The sequence below is a fragment of the Leptonychotes weddellii genome, chromosome 6 (genome assembly GCF_054177405.1).
Source record: "Leptonychotes weddellii isolate Sample4059 chromosome 6, ASM5417740v2, whole genome shotgun sequence".
In the NCBI taxonomy this organism is placed as follows: domain Eukaryota; kingdom Metazoa; phylum Chordata; class Mammalia; order Carnivora; family Phocidae; genus Leptonychotes; species Leptonychotes weddellii.
This window is the reverse complement of record NC_138374.1, coordinates 76,460,152-76,476,570: the sequence shown is the minus strand read 5'-3', so window position 1 is coordinate 76,476,570 and position 16,419 is coordinate 76,460,152. Positions and strand designations below refer to the sequence as shown.

The 16,419-nt window shown below is 39.3% G+C and overlaps 1 long non-coding RNA gene across 2 annotated transcripts; it reads left to right on the top strand.

Moving 5' to 3' along the window:
* Positions 1-9,282: 9,282 nt before the first annotated feature.
* LOC145722044 (uncharacterized) lies at positions 9,283-15,262 on the top strand. 2 transcript variants are annotated; one of them, XR_014146081.1, is made up of 5 exons: positions 9,283-9,411; positions 9,941-10,043; positions 11,042-11,182; positions 13,263-13,373; positions 14,196-15,262. It is a non-coding gene; the product is annotated as an uncharacterized LOC145722044 (long non-coding RNA). The 2 variants fall into 2 exon arrangements; XR_014146080.1 differs by lacking the exon at positions 13,263-13,373.
* Positions 15,263-16,419: the final 1,157 nt, after the last annotated feature.

Genomic DNA, 16,419 nt, shown 5'->3' with positions numbered 1-16,419 from the left:
ACTGGCAATTTTTTAAAAAACTAAATGCATACTTATCATATGATCCAACTGTTCCACTCCTGCATGCATATTTTTATACAAAGACTTGTACATAATGTTATCACTGCTTTGTTTTTAGTAGTCAAAAAACAAAACAACCCAAATGTCCACCCACCAAGAGGTGAGTGGATGGCCAAACTGTGGTATAGCGAACAATTGAATACTATTCAGCAATAAAAAAGAATGAGTCCTTGATACAGGCTACAGCATGCAAGGATCTCAAAACCTTGTGTGAAGTGAGAGAAGGCAATATTTTTTAAAAAGCACATAATGTAAGATTACATTTTTGTAAACTTTTGGGATATGCAAACTAATATTTAGGGACTGATAGCCGACCAGTTGTTGCTTGGGGATAATGAGGACAAGCAGAGGTGGGACAGAGGGGTTACTAGGAGCAGCAGGAAATTTGGGGTGGTAATAGATGTTTATTATGTGGGTTGTCGTCATGGTTTCATACATGTTAAACTCATGACATTGTCCATACTAAATAAGTGCAATTTAATGTATGTTAATTGTTTAAATCAATAGTACTGCTTTATTAATAAAAATAATCTTCAGGAGTGGAAAATAATTGTGCTTAAAAATTACGTTTCTCAGTATCATTCCAATTTTTAGTATATGTGCTCCCCAAATGAGCACAAGCCTTGCTGTTTAAAGACATTACAGTATGTCTACTTGTAAACCCTCCTATAATTATAGATGCATAAAAATATGAAGAAACTCTTCTATTCAGAGTCTTGCATTTCTGCTAATACTGCACCTGACGCACAAATACACTAAAAATGAAACGAAATAGAGGTGGAAACAGAGGTCAGGAATGCAAGGCGTGCTAATTCAAAATATAGTTTTGACATTTAGTTGAGATAAATATCTTTCCTTCTGCATTTATATGGAATTGAAAATTGACGAAGACATTAGTGAGGACACCTAAAGACATTTACTGGAGCCGAAATGTGAAAGTAAGGTGGCAAAGGATCAGTGATTTATGAACATAGCCTGTTTCAGTAAAAGGAAAGTGAATTTGAAAATCTCAAGCATATACCTTGCTAAATAATTTCTAAGTATAAAATTGATTCTATGAGCTAAAAATTGGCCAAAAAGAAGCATAAAACTCATACTTAGGAAAAGCTATGAGGGCAATTAGTCCCTTTCTTGTGAGTAAAAGATTGTTCCTTCTCTTGCATTCACTTTTATTTGATCTGATGTGTTCTTTAAAAATCTTCATAAATGGATTTTCATCCAACTTCATTTCAATCACTTTGTTCAAGAATCTGTTTCTTAAACTTATGGTTTTTTACATCAATAGAATCATAATTTTAAGCATATTTAGTTCTCAATTTTATATAATCAACTGCATTTCATCCACTGATGATTTTAGAGCTATTTTGGCATTTACATTTTCCTGATGTCATCTCCTCAGTGGGACAACATTGTCCAGCCTCCCAAGAGCTTCTACTTCACCCTTTGGCTACCTTCCTTTGGGCTGTTTCTCTGTTAATGCACAGCCTTATTTGTGTGTGTGTGTGTGTGTGTGTGTTCTCTCCCTCCCAGTGAAATTAAATGCAGTAAATGTCAAGCAGTAAGTCAGTTTCTTGTTGGCAGCTCATTAAAAATATTTAGTAGGAAAAAGGTAAGAAAATTAATAAAAATGAGCTTGATTCCTCTGCCATTCAGTTACTTGCCGCTTACCTTTTACCACTAATGGGCTGCATTTTGAGCGGTCTTCATTTTTAATGACTCTACCTAGTACCCTTGAGAAACAAACCATCCTCATTTCTTTATATTAAGCCACAGGACTTCAGTCTTCTAAAACTTTCTGCATTGCATGTAGAGACTAAGATCCCATCTAAAAAAAGTTGTATTTGCTTCCTAAATGACAGGATAATTACTCCATGGTGCTTTTGCTGTGTGCTAATGACAAATCTAAGCAGTAGCCTAAGGACAGGGATAAGGAAGGACATGGCAAAAGGTGGCCAGTGAAATATGTGTTGATTTATTAGTCTCCCCAGCAAAATATCAGCCATATCCACCCGAGATGAGGTGAAATATTATTCAGGAGGACTGGTAACCAGGTGTGGCATCACCATAATGGGGCGAGGACTAAAACAAATAGTTCTTTTCTGACGTGATCTTTTGACGTGCAAGTGCTCCCAGGAGCTGGGGGACAGACCAGGCAGCACAGGGGTGGGGACAGTTTAAAGTTGTCTGGTATTTTAGGCTCTGGTGGCACCCCTCTTCAGGCTCACTAGCCTACACTGAGACATCAAGCAAGCTTGATTTTCGGTATAATTAAGTTTGACTTTTTCTGTAAATTTTGTTAGGTAAAACTATATCTTGGGCGCCTGGGTGGCTCAGTTGGTTAAGTGACTGCCTTCGGTTCAGGTCATGATCCTGGAGTCCCTGGATCGAGTCCTGCATCGGGCTCCCTGCTCGGCAGAGAGTCTGCTTCTCCCTCTCCCACTCCCTGTTTGTGTTCCCTCTCTCGCTGTGTCTTTCTCTGTCAAATAAATAAATAAAATCTAAAAACTATATCTTTTTTTAAAAGATTTTATTTATTTGTTTGTTTATTTAGAGAGCATGAGCAGGGAAAGGTGCAGAGGGGGAGAGAGAGAGAGAGAGGGAATCTGAAGCAAACTCTACACTAAGCACAGAGCCCCATGTGGGTCTCAAGCTCATGACCATGAGACCACGAGCTGAGCTGAAACCAAGTCCAACGCTCAACCAACTGAGCCACCCAGGCACTCCAGGTAAAACTGTATCTTACCTGTTTTTCCCAGTGTTACAGAAGTTTATTCTGAGTGAAAATACTTTCAATTTAACCCCTTCAGCAACAGCCAATGAGTTCACCTAAATTTGGTCATGAGTTTCGGCCAGTGGGGATCCTGGATTGACCATGAATGTACAGAAATAACTGACTCACCAGAATATCCTGCATGAACAAGTCGAGGTGAATAAAATTCTCCCATTTGACTCACTGGTATGGTTTCAACTGTGATGTTATGTAAACTAGTGAGTACAGTTTGGCTGTTAAAATATGGTGTAATGAGTCCAATAGATGAGATGAAAATACGCACTCCCAAACTTTTCAGACTCTGTGTAATGCAACTCAGGATAAGCAGAAAAGGAGCATTTGCTCGGTGAATGTGACCCAAATAAAGCATGATAGAACTCACAAATTGGTTAATATATACCCTGCATTATTGCTAACATGATTGGAAAGAAGGTTCAGAGGTTCCATTTCAGCAAGAAAACAAGCAAACAAGGAAGATAAGGGACCAAGCATCATACAGACAATTTTTCACTGAGGCAGCTTCCAAGCGGTCTCCCTCCTCTTCTTTCCTCCTGAACAGCAAAATCATGAGAAACAAAGATGCAGAAGACATATACTTCCAGTTTGGGTACATAGTCATGGATGCACCAATCTTCTATTTTTTTAATAGCCTATATTATATAATGCTAGTGAGTCCATTTATGTTTTGGAAACAGAATAGAACTCCATCATAATATAGCTTACTTATATTTAGTTTGCGTAATAATCATGATAATTACAAAAATTTACCGAGTCCTTAATATATGCTACCTCCTTTTCAAAGTACTTTTCATGTGTTAACTTATATAATCCTCTCAACAATTTTGTGGAATAATTACTATTATTTTCTTCATTTACACATGGAGAAACTGAAGTATGGAGAAATTAAGGACATTTTTTTAGGGACACATAGCTGGAAAGTAGTAGAGTCCAGATAATCTGATTTTAATCTTAACCACCAAGGGATACATCCCCTATGAGTATAATATGGCACTTCTAAGCATGGTAACTAAATAAAATAAAAAACATGGTAACTAAATAAAATAAAACACAAATACAATAGAGTACTTCTTGTCAGTAAATCAATAATTATTACATTCATAAGTAAGTACTACGTTTTGTCATAAATTGTGCTCTAATATGTTTTAAAGGAATTCCACTGTACCTCATTAGTTTATTTGGATGTTTCGAATATTTCTTAGGAGAGAAGTTGTTTTTGTTTCAGCCAAAGTCAAGAAATTGCTAAAATAATATACTTAATCATGGGTTTCAAATCTATTGATATTTAGTGTCATTGCCCAGTCTGGAAGAGTTGTAGTCAATTCCATATAAACAAAGGGCATTTGGCTTTTTTTCCTTTTTTTTTAGATTTTATTTATTTATTTTAGAGAAAGAGAGAGGGAGGGTGTGAGCACGAGCACATGCAGTGGGGAGGAGCAGAGGGAGAGAGAGTCTTAAGCAGACTCTGCATTGAGCACAGAGACTGAGGCTTGATCTCATGACTCTGAGATCACGACTGAAACCAAGAGTCAGACGCTTAACCAAAGGCACCACCCAGGAGCCCCTTGGCATTTTTATTAGTCATTTCAAACATCATTAAAAGGTTGACTTGATCTCTGAATTTGGGTCTTTGTTATATGCTCTTGCTTTTTTTGCTATTGTGATTCAGTATAGCATAGTCACTGCAGTTTTACATCCTTTGTGAGGTTGGGCAAATCCATAACCCTGTGATAGCTCAGTGTTCTCATCTCCGAGATTGGATGAGAATATGAGTTCATGGGGTAATCAGGGGGGATAAATGAGGATATGTGTATAAAGCACTGCTATTATCATATTCTTATCCCTTAACCTGGATGCTTACTTGCCACATATGATTTCTTGGATAGCTCTTCTGTAGTCTTTTGGCTGACCCATATTTGTGTATTTGTGATTCTTTGGCACTTCCTTCATTGACTGCCATACAACCATTCTATAAACAACAAGTGAAAATCTATGTTGCAAGCATTTGGGCAATGTATTTGGAATAAAAAAAAATTCTGTTTGTTCTGTTACGTTTCCTATGATTAATTTAGCCATTAAAGGATGATTCATTTTGAGTGGTGTATTCCAGAGTCTTCTTGGATAAAGTGTGCTAAAACATGAGAACAGGGCATTCTTCTTTGCTTTTCATATATTCCAGCTAATGAAGTGGTGGAGAGATAAGAGCCTTGTCACTAAGTAACATCAAGGATAAATTCTCATGAATGATCCGTTCAGCTCTCATGATTCAAATACACGAGTATTTTGTTATGTTTTGTTTTCCTGTGAGATATACCTCTGATTTGGCTAGTTTTATAGGCTCCTCAGTTTCTTATCATTAGTCCTTTCCTTTCCAATGTCAATATCCAACATAACCTCAATAAAATTTAAGTGCAAACTATTTATGCACTCATGAGATAATATTTGGATGGATTGAAAAGGGGGGATATCAGCACCCGTATTTAGTACCAATGTGCATATTAAGAGTTAATGTAGAATTGTATTTCAGATTACTATCCAGTATATTTTAAGATTTTATTTATTTATTTGAGAGAGAGAACATAAGCAGGAGGAGGGGCAGAGGGAGAAGGAGAGAGAGAAAATCTCAAGCAGACTCTGAGCTGAGCATAGAGTCTGACGTGGGACTTGATCTCACAACCCTGAGATCGTGACCTGAGCCAAAATCAAGAGTCAGATGCTTAACCGACTGAGCCACCCAGGTGCCCCCTATGTAGCATATTTTATTATAAACTCTGTTTGTGAGGAAATGATTCTTTTGAAACAAGAAAGTGTGTGTTATTTGGTTATCTCATCTCTAACCGAAGATTTGCCTGACAGCCCTTCATACTGTCCAGTAACACGATCTGAACTACAGATTCGAAACAAGCATTTGAATCTTTTAACATTCCCCCAAATGAATATATATATTCATCCTAATGAGGTAGAGAATAATTAATCACAAATTCCATTAATATGAACTAAAAGTCTACATTTTCTTTCTAAAAAATTAACTAAGAACGTGAGGAAAATATTAATGTAATATGTAATGCAAATGTGACTTCCCATGTTTGGAGACTTAAGACATTACAGTCTGTTACCTTAGGGAAATGGGTGATGGAATTTCAAAAGCTTGAGAATAAATTGACAACTTTGTAGTTTTCTGAGGGTTCTACTCAAGTAGCAGCGGTTATTTTAAAAGATTATTGTGAAATGTGTGGAAGCTGGAGGGTCCTTACGATTTACTCATCTGTGTGTAGACTTCCAGTTTGCCATATGTGAAGATGTTCTTTTCATCCGGGCTCAGCAGTGGTGACACATTTGCATTACCCATCCCTTCTGGTCTTTACAGCTCTGCGAGGGTATTTGGGGATTAGCCCACAGGTTGCAATATCCCTTGAAAGAAAAAGAGAGAAAAAATAAAATAAAATAAAAAGAAAGATAAAGAGAGGATCTCCAAAACCTTATTCGTGAACATCACATTTTCTCTGAGCTGGCCAACTTTTAGGAGGATTAGTCAACTGCCTACAAACTATAGAAACTCTTATTTTACAGATTTAGAAAAAAAATGGAAATGGAGATGATAGTTCTAGTGGTCTGAGGACACCACATATCAAGGCATCAGAATGCTATAACATTTTCATACTTGAAATCACAGCCCAACGTCCATGTGCTAAGCATGATACATAGAATAATATTGAAAACCACAAACTCCTCATTTTCAGATGAGAAATCGAGATCCTGTGATGTTCGCTAACTTCCCCAAACTGGGAAATTAGAAAAATCTGCTTTGAATCCAGATCTGTCTGACATGTGGACCCATATAGATTTTTTAAATGAAAGCTTTTAGATTAGAGGCCATGTTTGAAGACTCCTTACCAATGGAAAGATTTAGACCTGGTAACATGACTTAGGTTTCAATTGCAACAAGGTATCTTCTGAGATGAAATTTTATCTTGTTATAATTCCCCTAATGGATTTATTTCCAGTTGTAATTTATCCTCAAGAAACTGGCTTATGGTCCTGTTGTTTTATATGCTGGCTCATTATCCAAGTAAACATGGTGTGTCGAAGCTAAGTCCATGTGATCTATATTCTAATAATGAGTATAGACTCTATTTTCTGAGCCCTGGATCATGATAAATCAAAGAACACAAGCTACCCATGGCTTCTCCGGGACGATCCATTCAGGATCAGCAAGAACAGTAGCTTCTTGCACCTGAGTGTGGTCATCAACCCCTGTCTTGGTTGCTATTGTTAAAGATGTTACACGATATTTCCCTGGCTGGCTTCTAGACTGTTCTGGGGGCTTTTAAAGTCATGAATGATTCTACTGTCATAGCTGACAAAGCTGGAAGCAGTCAGATTCATATCCAAATGTACCAGATGAAGAACTTTAGAATGTAGACGTCTATTAGCTCTGCTTGGATATATTGGTCTCCATGTTCCAGGATCATAAGGGCTTCTGAACGATTCAAGAGCAAGGTTTGCCACTGTGTTGGAAGAGTTTGGTTCCAGCCTCCCTGTGATGACTTTGTAACGTGGAACAAAGTAAGGCCTAAGGCTTGTAAGGATGACTATAAATTTAGCATGCTCTTAAATTCTCGGTAATTCTGAGTGCCCGCTGATGGACTCAAGCTTAATTACATAGGAAAAACCTATTCTATATCTTTTACAAATCTCCAATATTGCCTATGTGCAGGAGTATGGTGGAGTGGAAAGCATCCAGTAGAGCATCCAGATTAAGCCAATCCTGACTGGAGCTCTGGCTATGGAATTTGGAGGCCATATTGTCTTGGACCAGTCACCTGACCACTCTGACAGTTTTTTCAATCACAAATTTCTCACAATAGTAACAAATACATTCATAGGGCTGTTGTGAAGGTCTAAGAAAAAAATCAGATGAAGCTGTTCTATTGATTGAAAGGAATTGTTTAAAGGCTACCTCAGAGCCTTCTTTGGAAAGGGATTAACAGTATAAATCCAATAAGAAAATATATTAATGCCTGTAATTAGTTGCTAGTTTTTTTGTTTGTTTTTTGTTTTGTTTTTGTTTTTGTTTTTTTGCAGATGATGCCAATAGAGTCAAGGTTAACTAAGGGGAAATCTTGCAACAGTTTGCAGTAGTCAAGTTACATAGAAGGTAACTGCATTGGGTACATACTGAGGAAAGTCTATAAATAATAATTTTGGTTTATTCTCAGCCTATTTAACAATAATTAAAGGTTATAGAAATTGAGAATTCCACACACATAAATCCCACTTCACAACTGTGAGCAGAAATTCTTGCAAACTTCTTGAGGCAGACTTGTGGGTTAATATTAGAGAATAGAAAATAATGTGATTTTGCTATCTTATAATGAAAATCTCATTTCTGTCTATTTAGTGCTATAGCACATGAGAACTGATGGATTTATTGTCAGAAGGCATGGTGTGTGTGGTTGGGATTTTCCCACAAAATATGGGATGCATGACATACATATTCCCTTCAGAGCACCCAGGAGCAGGAGAGGCATGCTGCTGATAGGGTGAAACATACTTTGTTCCCGGCAGCTGAAACTGTCATCTATCTGAAAAATGTTTCCTTCACACTGGGCGAGACATGTCCTACATATTTTGGTGTCAAAATGAGGATTCTAAGAAATCTGTGTTGAAGTTGCCATGTTGTCAAGTCCTGAAAGCTCTATACTTTTCTCCTATAAAGGTCAAATTGAAGCCAATATCCAAATTCCTCAGAAAAATGGAAATGTTTACTAACAGAGAAACATCCAGACTTGGCATTTAAGCGATTTCAGTGGATGCAATATGAGATGAGTCTTTGCAGCAACCTTCATTACCTCCTATTTCTTCAATCTACCCATTTCCTACAAAATGACCACCATCCCCAAGGTCTGTCATGGGCATTGAGGTCACTGGGGCAGGTGTGCTGATCTGCAAAGGCTGTTTTGTGAACGAGCTTCTCTGTGCATAGACAACCTCATGCAACAGGCTCTAAGATGAGGAGCACAGAGGATGAATTCCTCCCTGCGTAGTAGGATAACAAATGTGACATTTAACAGTAGGTTTTGTTGTGAAGCAGAAGATTATGTAAGACTATATAAATTATTAAAATGACAAGGTGATTACAGTTCTATTAGTCATATTTTAATGTTGCTAATGAAATTTAAAATATTTAAAAATTATCACCAACCATTTCTTGAACAATACTCGGCGGTAGAGCCAATTACGTGATAATACCAACAGCTGACACACACTGAACTCAAACTCTGTCCTGAATGCTTTTCTGGCTTTATCTATAACTGTCATGTAAGATACGTTAAGGGTTTGACAAATTAGGTCATTTGCTTATGATTACTAATTCAGTGAGTGCTGTTCTGGGACTGGTCAAATTCCCAAGGCCACATTCTTGATGGCTACACTGCCTTACCACCTTCCCATCACATGCTTTCTGCTCAGGTTTTATAAGCAGCGTGATGTGTAGAGCAGTATAAAGCATTGCGGATATGCTCACAAACACTGGTGATATTTGCAAATGTGGACAGGATCAGGTGCGTTTTACATGGGGATGATGCTATTTAAATCATGTTTCAGAGCTATCCTGCATTTTTTCCCCTACCGATCCTCCCCCAAACCAGTGTGGTCAGAAGAAGTCTGTGTTGGCAAACAGAATATACAATTTAGTTGTTCAGTTACAAGCTACTTCTCCAGCAAGGTTGTTAAGTACTGTGACAATCCCTGGGAAGGATCTGGGAGACGTAAATGCTTAATCCCTGGCCATGTCCTTCCTACAGTGGCCACACCAGAAACCAAAGCTGAGCGCTGCTTTCAGCTTAAGCCATTGCCTCTGTCATGCTTGGTTCCCCTGTGGTAGATTTGCATATGCTTTTCCTTCATCAGGAAACTTCCTTCCCTGTGGCTCCCACTCACCCACACTCTAAACAGCAGTGAAGGTTCTGTTCAAGCCCCACCCTTCTTTACCAGCTCAGACTGGTGCTTTTTCTGTCTCAGTTCTTATTACCAGAAGAATGTGCTCTCATGCCTCTAACTGACAGTCTTGTATTGTTTTTGCTGCTTAAGGAAAGAAAAACACATCCTGTGAGCTCAGGAACAATGTCAAGGGTGTTATCTGCATTTGTGTATCTTGGCAACAGACTTTATACACTCTCAGACATACCATAAGGTAAGATGAAGACTAGCTGATTGGTGCATTTTTATAAATTGTGCTCATTTATGTTTATTTTAATAATTGACTCCTAGATAGCTTTTCCACTTTCCATCCCCATGTGATTTAGGCATAAATTCTATGTGACCTCTCAAGATCTAATTTAACACAAAGATTGCAGTAGCATGAAAAGTTGAGATATTTTGTATGAAGAAATGTCTTTTAAATGGATACAATGTAACTCTTATATTCTTCCTGTTTTCTCTTGCTAAATGCGCTGTTAGTATATATTTGTGTATTGGGATGATCCCTGTTCCTTGCATTTTTACTACACAAACAGTTCATAGTATTTTGTTTATAAGCTGTCATTCCCCAGGAAGAAATGGTGCTTTTTAAGTGAAGAGCTCTTATGGAGATCATCTTCATGAGCAAAATTACTTCCCCCCTTTCAAGTAGGAAATGTTAGAAATGCTACGTTATCAATGATTCTCTGGGCTCCATCTACATTAAACATTTGCAGTTGTTATTGTCTCAATATATACAAGGACTGTAACTTTTCGAGACACCCAAATGGGTTGAGCTGAAGTCTTGTTACTCGTGACTCAAGACTGATGAAGAAATAAAAAGCAGTCAGATTTGTTTTGTGGTGGACAAAGCAGCTCCTTTTTTGTTTGTTTCCTGGGCATTTCTTTTGCAAAGCATCATTCATTCATTTATTGAGAGCTCCTTAGGAGTCATGTACTGTCGCATTCGAAGGGTCCCTGCCCCCACAGGACCTGCATTTTAGTGGGGCATATAGGCAATTACTGACAATGACAAAAATATCGTATATCTCTATGCTCTCTGACAACAATAAAAATATCATAAATCTCTACACTCTGTATGGCACAATTCTGAAATAAAAAACCAAAAGTTTTGTCGTAACTCATCTGGCCTCTCCTGGCTTGAATTAACAAAAGACTCTTTATAACCTTTGTTCATCACAATTCCAGTCAATATTTATATCTCTGTTACAGAACTACTAATGTGCTTCATCTGGGGTTGCCACCCCAGGTCCTATGAGGAGCATAATGGAAGTAGAATATATCCACTGTGTTGCTTTTCTAAACATAGAAAACATCTGAATTCACAAAGATATTTGGATTTAAGGGTTTCAGGTAAGTGGCCACCCTGTGTAATGTGGGCAATGATAAATCTTATGACTAAGATAAAGGAGGGAAGGTGAGAGGAAGTGCCTGGAAGGGTTCTTTCCTTTCTTGAATGCAGTGCATTGGATCCCTGTTGCATGTACAGTGCTCTGGTGTCTTTAAAATAAGATTTATTTGAATACATTATGTGTTAAAAAAAAAAGAAGAAGATAGCAGGAGGGGAAGAATGAAGGGGGGGAAATCGGAGGGGGAGATGAACCATGAGAGATGATGGACTCTGAGAAACAAACTGAGGGTTCTAGAGGGGAGGGGGGTGGGAGGATGGGTTAGCCTGGTGATGGGTATTAAGGAGGGCACGTTCTGCATGGAGCACTGGGTGTTATACACAAACAATGAATCATGGAACACTACATCAAAAACTAATGATGTAATGTATGGTGATTAACATAACATAATAATAAAATAAAATAAGATTTATTTGTATTGTGAATTTGTGTTCTGCACCCTGCTGCATCTTACCCAAAAGCAGAATCCTGATACACGCTTCTTTCAAAGTAGAGATGTAGAAAAGTTAAATATGCTCAAGTCTAACCACTGGGCTTTAGCAGCTGTCTATACAAGCACATATCTGTCTGTTTTAGAACACCACACCCAGGACAGGTTTAACTCCTGATATTATTGACTTCATTTTTCTCATCAGCATCTCCTGTCACCATGTTGCTCTCAGGAGAACATATGGGGACGGCACAGTGCATCTAATTTCTCTCTAAGGCCTGTGGTGGCCTCTCAGCAGGAGTCAGAGAAGTGGAGACACATCTTTCTGGCAATTTGGCTAACCCTGTTTTTTTCTCTTTATTCGTGATTGAATAATGTCACATTACATTTTTTTATTATCACTTTACATTTGTTAAGTGTTTTTCTTAAGTTTATGCTGAAATGGCTTTATTCTAAAATAATATTCTCTGTTAACATTTGAGTTGAAATATATATGGAATGCCAGCTATTTGACCTTGGCAATTTAAACTCCCTGAGCTTTTTAAAAAAATTCATCTTTCATTGAGAGTGATAAGTAAACTTGCCTACCAATAGCACTCTATTGTTACTACTGTTATCCTTATTTTTAAAAATGATTTCTACCTCACTAAATTGTTTTGAATATCAAATGTACTGATGGGTATAAAAATTATTTGCATATGCTAATTTCTGTTCACTGTTATTTATGATTCCTGTGATTAGTAGAATAAATGGGTGACATCTAGAAATACCCCAAAGAGAATTAAATTAAGTGAAAATGACTACAGAAGACAAAATATCCATTTATTAATTTTAGGGAAAATGGCTTAAAATGGGCCACAAGTGAAACATGTGAAGCTTAAAAATAGGAAAAATGTGGGGCGCCTGGGTGGCTCAGTCGTTAAGCGTCTCCCTTCGGTTCAGGTCATGATCCTGGGGTCCTGGGATCGAGCCCCACATCGGGCTCCCTGCTCAGCGGGAAGCCTGCTTCTCCCTCTCCCACTCCCCCTGCTTGTGTTCCCTCTCTCACTGTGTTTCTCTCTGTCAAATAAATAAATAAAACCTTTAAAAAAATAGGAAAAATGTCAGATTTGATGTTAGGAAATGAAGGTCATTAGATCAGAAAACTTATCAAAATTTGTATGACATAAAATACAAAAAAATGAACAAAATTTGTAAGATTTTGCACTTGCTTGTACTTCTGCTTTGTTGACAAAGGAAACACAATTGTAACAAATAATCAGAAGGACACAAAAGGGTTTTATTCACTCTTATCTGGAACAATCAGTCTAATAATAAGACTTTGAAATGGCATATATCAAAGCATTTCTATCAAAAAACAAAACATCTTTAAAACTGTCTGGGAAAATATCTGGTATAATTTCCTTCTAGTTGCAGTTTGCAGTTTTGCAAACTACATTTGTCATTTCAGATTTAAGTCAGATTTACTCTAGATTGATTTCCTAACTAATTTAAAAGTATATAGTAGACAGGTTGGTGATAAAATATTCAAAAGTGGCTTTAACTACTGTTTTGAGTTGTGATGATAATAAAGTGTCCTTTTCCTTGCCTCTAGCAAGCCCAGAAGCAGAAATTACTTCTAACACCCAGAGGGCATATTTTTAATAGTCACTGAAAGCAAGAATAATAAGCTGGCATGCCAAACGTGCCTACCTGTTAAGCCTGTGTGAGTATCTTCACAGTTCACATGGAGCTGCCTCTATTTTGAAATGATGATTGTATTGCATTCACACAAATACAGCCTTTTGTGTGATGCAGAGGAAAGAAGTCTAATGTGCAAGACAGGACCCTGGGTCCTGGGTCTGCCCGTACCACTAACTCGAGCCGCAGTATGTGCACGTCTCCTTACCTCGCCAGGCTTTTGCTCTTTTATTGGCTACCTGACAAGGTTGGAGTAGACAACTTTTTTTTTTTTAAAGATTTTATTTATTTATTCATGCGAGATAGAGAGAGAGAGAGAGAGGCAGAGGCAGAGGGAGAAGCAGGCTCCCTCTGGGGGACTCGATCCCAGGACCCTGGGATCATGACCTGAGCTGAAGGCAGACGCTTAACCGACTGAGCCACCCAGGCGTCCCTAGACAACTTTTAAGATTTCTTCCAGTCCAGAAATGTTTTAATTTTATAAAGCATGTGCCCAGGTGTGCAAAAGAAGTATTTTTTTTTTTCTGTCACCTTAAACGTTAGGAGGTGCCTCTTTTGCCTGAAGCCAGACAGCGTAATTTTGGTGTACGTGCACTAGATTTCGTTTAGTGACATTTAAACCCAGCTAGTGATTGTCCCTTCGTTCTCACTCATGGTAGCTGGGGCGGCATCTACGTTGCTAATGTGTCAGGTTTGTCTGCGGTGACATCTGTCCCAGCGTCCACAGTGTCCGACCTGGTCCTCACCCTGTACGGTCTAGGTCACTCCCCCTGTGGTCCCTCTTGTTGTGTCCCTGCTTTCAGATAGCATCTCTCTCTCTCCCTCTCTCCCTCTTGTTCTTTCTCAGTTCTTGAAGGTGTTCAAAATATATGCTGTTGTCTGGTGAAGACAAATGGAAACCTGTGCATGCTACTCGGTCCAGTCTCCCATCTCTCAGCCAACGAGGAGGCCCAGTGCAGCTCCAGCTCCTGCACCTGGGTTTGGGGAGCGGGGACAGGTCATCCCCACTCTCAGGTCCTCAAGCCCGTCTGGGGTCGTCCTGCACCCCTGCCCAGGATGCAGCGAGAGAGGGCGGGGTGCAGCTCTTCGTGGAGACGTTGTCACAGTCTGATTTCCAGGCGGCCCGTCCTGGTCTCCTTGTCCTCTCTCTCCTCAGAGGGTCTCTGTCTAATCTCAGAAAGGGAGGACAGCAGCCAGAATAAGATAAAATATTCTGCAATATCTATTATTAGACCAGGACCCTGGGCCCATGATGGCAAAATGTTGGTAATTCAAAAGCCATTTTGTTCTCAAATGTATTAACATGGGCATCAAAATTCTATCTTAAAACTCAGTGCTGAGCATAATTCATGTAATACTCTGTATATATTACAGTAAAGACATTTTCCTGAGGGCAGATGTGGAGGTGGAGGGTTTTTGCTTCTCAGGACTCGGGTTGACGTTGGGTTCATATACCAGTTCATACAAGAACATGTTTATCATCACATATTTGTTAGAATTTCATACTTTTGTCTCAATTTTTATAATAAGATTCTTTTGATAAATGATTCCCTTTTTAAGGCTAATACACAAGGGTAATAGAAACAGAGTTTGAATTTTTAAAGTATGTCAATATTGTAAAATTCTGAGGTTACAGGGGTGGAAAATGTGAAGTTATTTCATTTTCAATATCCCTGGAAATAGACTACTTCACAGATCTTTTTTTTACCATACGAAAATATGATTTGCTGGGGCTCCTGGGTGGCTCAGCCGTTAAGCGCCTGCCTTCGGCTCAGGTCATGATCCCAGCATCCTGGGATCGAGCCCTGCATCGGGCTCCCTGCTCCACGGGAAGCCTGCTTCTCCCTCTCCCACTCCCCCTGCTTGTGTTCCCTCTCTCATTGTGTCTCTCTCTCTGTCAAATAAATAAAATCTTTAAAAAAAAATATGATTTGGGCCTAAAATTTTACTTTTCAAAAAAACCCAAAGGTTTCAGAGGGACATCAGAAAAAGACAGAGAAGGCACCTCCTGTTTCCTGTCAACCAACAGAAAAACACTGAAAAACAACCAGAAACTGTCAGAGCCAACTTTGTCAGAACTCTGAAAAACAGTTTATGGCAACCAAGCTAATTAACACTGGGTTAAGGAAAAGGCAACTTCAAAATGGTAGGACCGGGGGCACCTGGGTGGCTCAGTCGTTATGCATCTGCCTTCTGCTCAGGTCGTGATCCCAGGGTCCTGGGATCGAGCCCTGCATCGGGCTCCCTGCTCAGCGGGAAGCCTGCTTCTCCCTCTCCCACTCTCCCTGCTTGTGTTCCCTTTCTTGCTGTCTCTCTCTGTCAAATAAATAAAATCTTAAAAAGAAAAAATGGTAGGACAGTTCTGTGGTGTTTCCACATGCCCCTGCCCTGCCCCTCCCCAGCTAGGGGCAGGGCTGAAGGTGGGCAGCCCACAAATCCAGTGTGGGACCCTGGCCTCAGATTCTAGAAGGAGCAGAGCAGGCCCTGGTCACAAACTATGGGTACTTGTGCTCTAATCCGTCCAAGGGGCCTGGAGTTCTGACACATGGCACTTGTTTCTGTTTCATTAGCTTGGAACTCGTCCAGGCTGGAAACGTGGTGGGTGTTGTGGAAGCATCAGAATGTGAGGGAGCAACATAACAACCGCCTGGGGCCGAAGATTGTCCGTGAAAAGTGCAACAGCCATCCTAAAACCGGAGAAGGAAAGCCTGGAAGAGGTTCTTAGGGAAATTAGGGGATTTCAAAGCCCTTCTATATACTGAGGAATTTAGAAAGCCACACGCATATGCAGTGGAAAAACAAGGCTGCTTGGAAAACATCCGAGGAGCCCCTACACTCTCAGACCCCAAGCCTGTTGATCCCTCAGCAAAGTGCAAGCCTGGCTCAATGTTGAAGGAGTGCCCACCACAGAGACAGTCTGCCAAGACTCAGAGAAGGTTTTGTTCTCTTTCTCTTATTCTCCTGGCATTCAAGGAAATCTCTGTCAAAACACCAAAGCACAAGCTCACTAGCCGAATGTAAGGTGATGAACAATCTTCAGTGACTATACACATCAAGGAATAAAGTCTCTA